Raw genomic sequence first — 6000 nt, 5'->3', positions numbered from 1 at the left:
CCATGTTCGACGAGTATTTCTTGATGAAGACATTGACAAAGTCTTCCCAAGTGGGGAAGAGCTTAGGGTCCTGGTGGTAGTACCATTTGAGCGGCAAAGGTTCCAAGGACAAAGGAAAGGCAGGTAAGTACATGGACTTGTCCACGCCTTTCAAGTTCATGGTATTCACAAAGCTCAGTAGATGATCACGGGGGTTGTCCATGGCTTTGAACTTTGGTAAGTCAGATGAACTGAACTTTTCTGGTAATTTGCCAGGAAAAGGTTCAGGATCGAGGGAGAAGTATTTGCTCCCCATGGTTTGCTGTAGGACCATTTTTTCAATCCTCTTCTCGTTATCGAGGTCATTTTTGGCTTGCGCAGCCACTAAAGCTTCATTTTCCATTTTCAGTTGGCCCATAAGTTGGGTCATTTAGACCATCTGGTCTCGCAAATCTTCGATGGACATGTTTGAAGGTGCAAATGGAGGTTGGGGAAGCGGAGATCCTTGAAATGAGGGACGACGGACGGAGTTTGGAGTTACTAAACCTGGTGTTGGCGATGTATCTTCGAGATGCACTAACCGTTGATTCCCTGATCGGCACCAAGTGGCAGGACCAGTCCTAGGCATAAGATAAGCTAAAGTTTTAGGTTCCCAAAGTTTCAAGCATTACTTAGTCTAGACTTCGACTCTCTAAATTGGTTTTTCACTTTTTCTTTTGTCGGTAGATTTTTGAAACACTTGTCCGTGTGACATTCATAGTTGTTAGCATGTTCGGTTTTGGTGCTGAGCATTGCCGTCGTAGGAGGCCCAACAACGACACAAAGAGCTATTAATTTTTTCACGAGTCGCTTTTTGAAATCGAGTGCTTTTCTTACGCCCTCGTAGCAATTCTTTTGATGAACATTTTTTTTGTGCTACGTATTTTCCTTTCGCTCGGGCACCGAGGCTGCTCCGCCTGACCAGAAGGCCAAGCAGCAACTTCAGCGCCCAGCGAGGGGCGTAAGAAATTCTGGCGCCCAGCCAGGGGCATTGAAAATGCGTCCCTGGCTGGTTCTCGTTTTCCGTCTTCTGTTTATGCGACTTCGACTTGCGTGCTTGCCTAATAACGTCCTTTACGCGTAGCAGCGTTTGTGGGATTCGTTACAGGCCATCCCGAGCGTCGCTTATTTCTGTGGCGATCATTCGGGTTTGCGGAACACGTGTTTCGGTATAACTCTTTGGCAAATTAGTCTATGAATGTTTGGGCAATTTTTAAGGTCGTTGGTTTTCTAGGATAGTTTGTCACACACAATCACATATTTTGCTACACATAACTACATTACAAACATGGATTTGAAAATTAAATATGCCACGTAGTTTATGATAGGCTTCTATGGAGAGTTTATTTGTGCCTGGCTTGGTACCGCTTCTATCGTAGATCCAACACATGCCCCGGTCGAGGTAGTGTCCTCAACAGACGAATTTCGCTCAAGAGGCCAACCCGCAAGTGCAAGCCAAGGGGGCATGCAGGCGAGAGGGACCTAATGAGCGAGCGATTGGGTTCGGGATAGGTGTACTACCTGCACAAGTACCGAGTGGGAAACATGCGCGGCGTATGCACCCCTATTGGCGAAAAAAGGTATCCTTAGTCCCAACTCCCGAGGGAGCCGAGATTCGTTATGATGTTCTGCCCGTTCACATTAATATGCTGATTTTCAGGTCGTCCCAACTTGATGGGGAAATAAACGCGGGGTAGGATCGTTTCACCCTTCGGCTATTTTGATTACCTACAAGCACGAGTATTCCTTCACTATCCCCAGTGGAGTCGCCACTATGAGGGGGTCGAAAAAGCGCGAGGCTAATGCGTGACCTCGTCCCTCGTGGGTGTGACGATTCTTTTTATTCAATCAAGTGTAATTGGATTTCCTGTGAGTATACACCCAATTGACTGGTAATATAGGAGTCGTCATTCAGTTTTTAACGACAATGAGAAAAACTGACAATACCCGGTTATCGTGACATAAAGGGAGTGCAATTATGTTTGACCACGACGGCCGTAGGTTCCCTTGTGATCCCTGGTGTGGGGATCTCTCAACATACACCCGCAAGGTAGAGATTGAGGGTTCGGGGGACTGTGACTACCGAGAGGAGTACTTTGCTCGTCGATAACTCCAGAGGAAGGATATCCTTACTAGCTCAGCATAAATAATTGAAGGGACATGCGTTAACTATTAAACTAATCTGAGTTGATTTTAGCAATGTGCAACATATAATACTAATTCGATCGTGATTATCTGATTTAAATAGCATTAGGGACCTAGCATGATAATCCGATTTCCCAAAAATATTATATTTGTTAGGCGTGATAGAACAATCAGATTAGGTTAGTTTAACAGTTCATAAAAAGGGCGAGGAAAGCAGTTAAATCATCGAAAAGGGACACATTACGACGCACCCTTGAGAGGTGCGTCACGGTTCTCAGAAAACTAACCACTTTGACTTTGCTATTTCTCCTTTTTATTTAACGAATCTCAATTATGGGACAGGATACGTTCTGTTCGATTTATGAATCGATTGCGACAGAACGCGTGAACAATTTCGCAGCGAGAGGCTTAGGCTAAGGGTTGGAGTCAATACTCAGAATATAATTGTGTGTTGATGTTGTCCTTTCACGTCGAATTTAAGGGGCTATTTATAGGGAAGAGTTTGTGGAAAGATAGAATTGCAGAGTTCTAATCCACAAAGAATTAGGAAAAAATACGTACCCAGGTATTTTCAGCGCCCAGGCCTGGGCGCCGAAGATTTCGGCGCCCAGAGCCAGGCGTTGAAAATAGGGTCTGGGCTGTTTTCTTTAGTCAGATTCGGATTCCTGAAATCCGTAGAGTTTGAGATTAATTCGAGTCTTTTAGCGCGTATCAATTTTGTGACGGAATGCATCCGGGCCCGTTACGAACTCTAGGCTCGTTAGGATTTCAATTAATACGTAACTCTTATTTCCGAATCATATTAGAAATAGGATTCTCGCAGTTTTCTATCTCATTTAGGATTTATGTTGGAATGCAACACCTAATCTGACAGGTTTCTATCTTTTATGATTTGCCACTTTTAGAAGCTACCTTTTACGGCAGTTACTATTTTTAGCAGGTTTCCATAAATAGCAGGTTTCGGGTGAAATGAAATGGGGAATCAAGGTTCGTTTATTTTATAGGAGATGCGTTGTCAAGTGGAGTTTTTATGCTTTCATCGTCGAACCTTTCCCTTGCGGGAACGGGGACAAAAGTAGGTGTCTACAGGTATCCAAAAGAAACTATGGGGTATTATTTCTACAACAAGTCAGACAACAAGGTATTCGTTGCTCGTGACGGTGTCTTTTTGGAAAGAAATCATATTTCCAAATTGACAAGTGGGAGAATAATAGACCTCGAAGAGATTCGAGACGAACAACGAACTCAGAACTCTTTAGAAGCAGTTCAAGTTGATGAACCTCCAAGGTCTTTAGAAGAGCCAGTGGGAGTAGTTCCTCAAAACGTTGTTGCCCCTCGTAGGTCAAATAGAACTATTTTTCAGCCGGATAGATGGACAGGCGTCCTCTTGACTGAAAACTTAGACGTTCTCATATTGGATAGTGATGAACCTTTGACTTACAAGCAAGCTATGACGAGCCCAAGCTCCATTAAATGGTTAGAGGCCATGCAATCTGAAATAGACTCCATGTCTGAAAATCAAGTCTGGGATTTTGTTGATTTGCCGGATGGATTCACACCTATCGGATGCCAATGGGTCTTCAAATTGAAGAAAGATAAAGATGGAATTGTATACATATACAAGGCTAGATTGGTAGCAAAAGGTTACAGGCAAGTTCACGGCGTTGACTACGATGAAACCTTTTCTCCAGTCGCGATGCTTAAGTCTATTCGGATAATCCTTGCGATTGCGGCTTTTCATGACTATGAAATATGGCAAATGGATGTCAAAACTGCCTTCTTGAACGGTGTTCTTGAAGAGACTGTGTTTATGACACAGCCGGAGGGTTTTGTCGATCAAAAGAACCAAGGAAAGGTATGCAAGCTTAAGAAGTCCATCTACGGACTAAAGCAGGCATCAAGGAGTTGGAATAAATGATTTGATGAAGCAGTCAATAAGTTTGGCTTCATCAAGAATCAGGACGAATATTGTGTATACAAGAAGGTCAGTGGGAGTAAAATTGCATTCCTGGTCTTGTATGTTGACGACATACTGCTTATTAGAAACGACATTCCTAAGTTGGAGTCTGTAAAGACTTGGCTCGGGAAGTGTTTCTCAATGAAGGACTTAGGAGAGGCACAGTACATATTGGGCATCAAGATCTATAGGGATAGATCTAAGAGGATGATTGGACTAAGCCAAAGCACTTACATTGACAAAGTGCTAGCTAGGTTCAATATGATGGAAGCCAAGAGAGGCCATCTACCCATGTTACATGGCATATATCTAAGCAAGAATCAGTGTGCCAAAACATCTGATGAGCGTAGAAAGATGAGTGGAATTCCATACGCTTCGGCTATTGGATCCATCATGTATGCTATGATTTGTACAAGGCCGGATGTTTCGTTCGCACTCAGTGCAACGAGCAGGTACCAGTCAGAACCAGGTGAGGCGCATTGGACTGCTGCCAAGAACATCCTAAAGTACCTGAAAAGGACTAAGGATCAGTTTCTGGTTTATGGTGGTACAGATGAGTTGATTGTTAAGGGCTATACGGACGCAAGCTTTCAAACCGACAGAGATGATTTCAGATCACAGTCTGGGTTTGTGTTCTGCCTCAACAGCGAAGCAGTAAGCTGGAAAAGTGCTAAGCAAAGAACTATTGCGGATTCTACAACTGAAGCCGAGTACATTGCTGCCTCGGAAGCAGCAAAGGAAGCTGTTTGGATTCAGAAGTTCATCGAAAAACTTGGTGTTGTCCCCTCCATTAAAGGACCAGTGGCTTTGTATTGCGACAATAGCGGAGCCATTGCCCAGGCAAAGGAGCCTAGGAGCCACCAGAAGTCCAAGCACGTACTGCGGCGATTTCATATACTTCGAGAGATCGTTGAAAGAAAGGAAATCGAGATTTGCAAGGTTGGAACTTACGACAACGTCGCGGATCCATTGACTAAATCGTTGCCACAAGTGAAACACAACGCACATGTAGCAACCATGGGAATCAAGAATGTTGGAGAATGGCTTTGATTTTTCAAGTATTGTTTTAGAACATCTGTTAGATCTATGTTTAAAACAATACCATTTCATATTTATGAAATTTATTTATTTCATATTCATTTAATTGTGGTTTAGAATTAAATGATAAGTCCATGTGATTCAAATCATTCAAATGGGATGTCAAGATGGATTCTTCGACAAAGAAACACCCATAAGTGAACTTGAATATTGAAGTCACAAAGGATCCCTAATCCAGGTCATTGAAAGGTGGACGACCAATGACTAATGAAGATTAGATTGCAAGTAGATTACTTAGTTCTGTTTCTTGAACTAGAGTGACTGGATGTCAGAATCTTTTGCATAGATACTTATTGGATCTTGTATCGGATTGACCATGAGAACACTTTAAGAGATTAAAGTCATGTCATAGGTAGTTCTCATTAATGGTGATTAGAAACCGTTCCTCAGAACGTGAGCGATTATGTCTGCTCATTTGAGAATTAGTTCGCTTTGATACTAGCTAAACGTCGCACCGTAAAAGGAGGCTATAAAAGCAGTTATTGGGCGTACTATGAATCAAAGTGAGTGTTCATAGATTGCAAGAATGGATTGTCCTCCTATCTTTGATAGGATATGGTGTTGTTGTGTAACAAGGACTCTCGGAGAGTTAGATACTGTAAAATGCATGGTCGATCTTAGAATGGTTAAGCTTAACCTTCTGTAAAAGTTTGACAGTTGAACTCTGTAATCCGAGAAACACTTCTAGACCTAATAAGGATGGCTTGGATCTTACCTTATGTTCAGTAAGTAACACTAAGTGACAAAGAAATGTGGATGCACACTTGTCTGAATGACAAGTG

Source organism: Spinacia oleracea, chromosome 5 (assembly GCF_020520425.1).
Source record: "Spinacia oleracea cultivar Varoflay chromosome 5, BTI_SOV_V1, whole genome shotgun sequence".
In the NCBI taxonomy this organism is placed as follows: domain Eukaryota; kingdom Viridiplantae; phylum Streptophyta; class Magnoliopsida; order Caryophyllales; family Amaranthaceae; genus Spinacia; species Spinacia oleracea.
The sequence above is the reverse complement of the archived record's forward strand: the minus strand, read 5'-3'. Positions refer to the sequence as shown.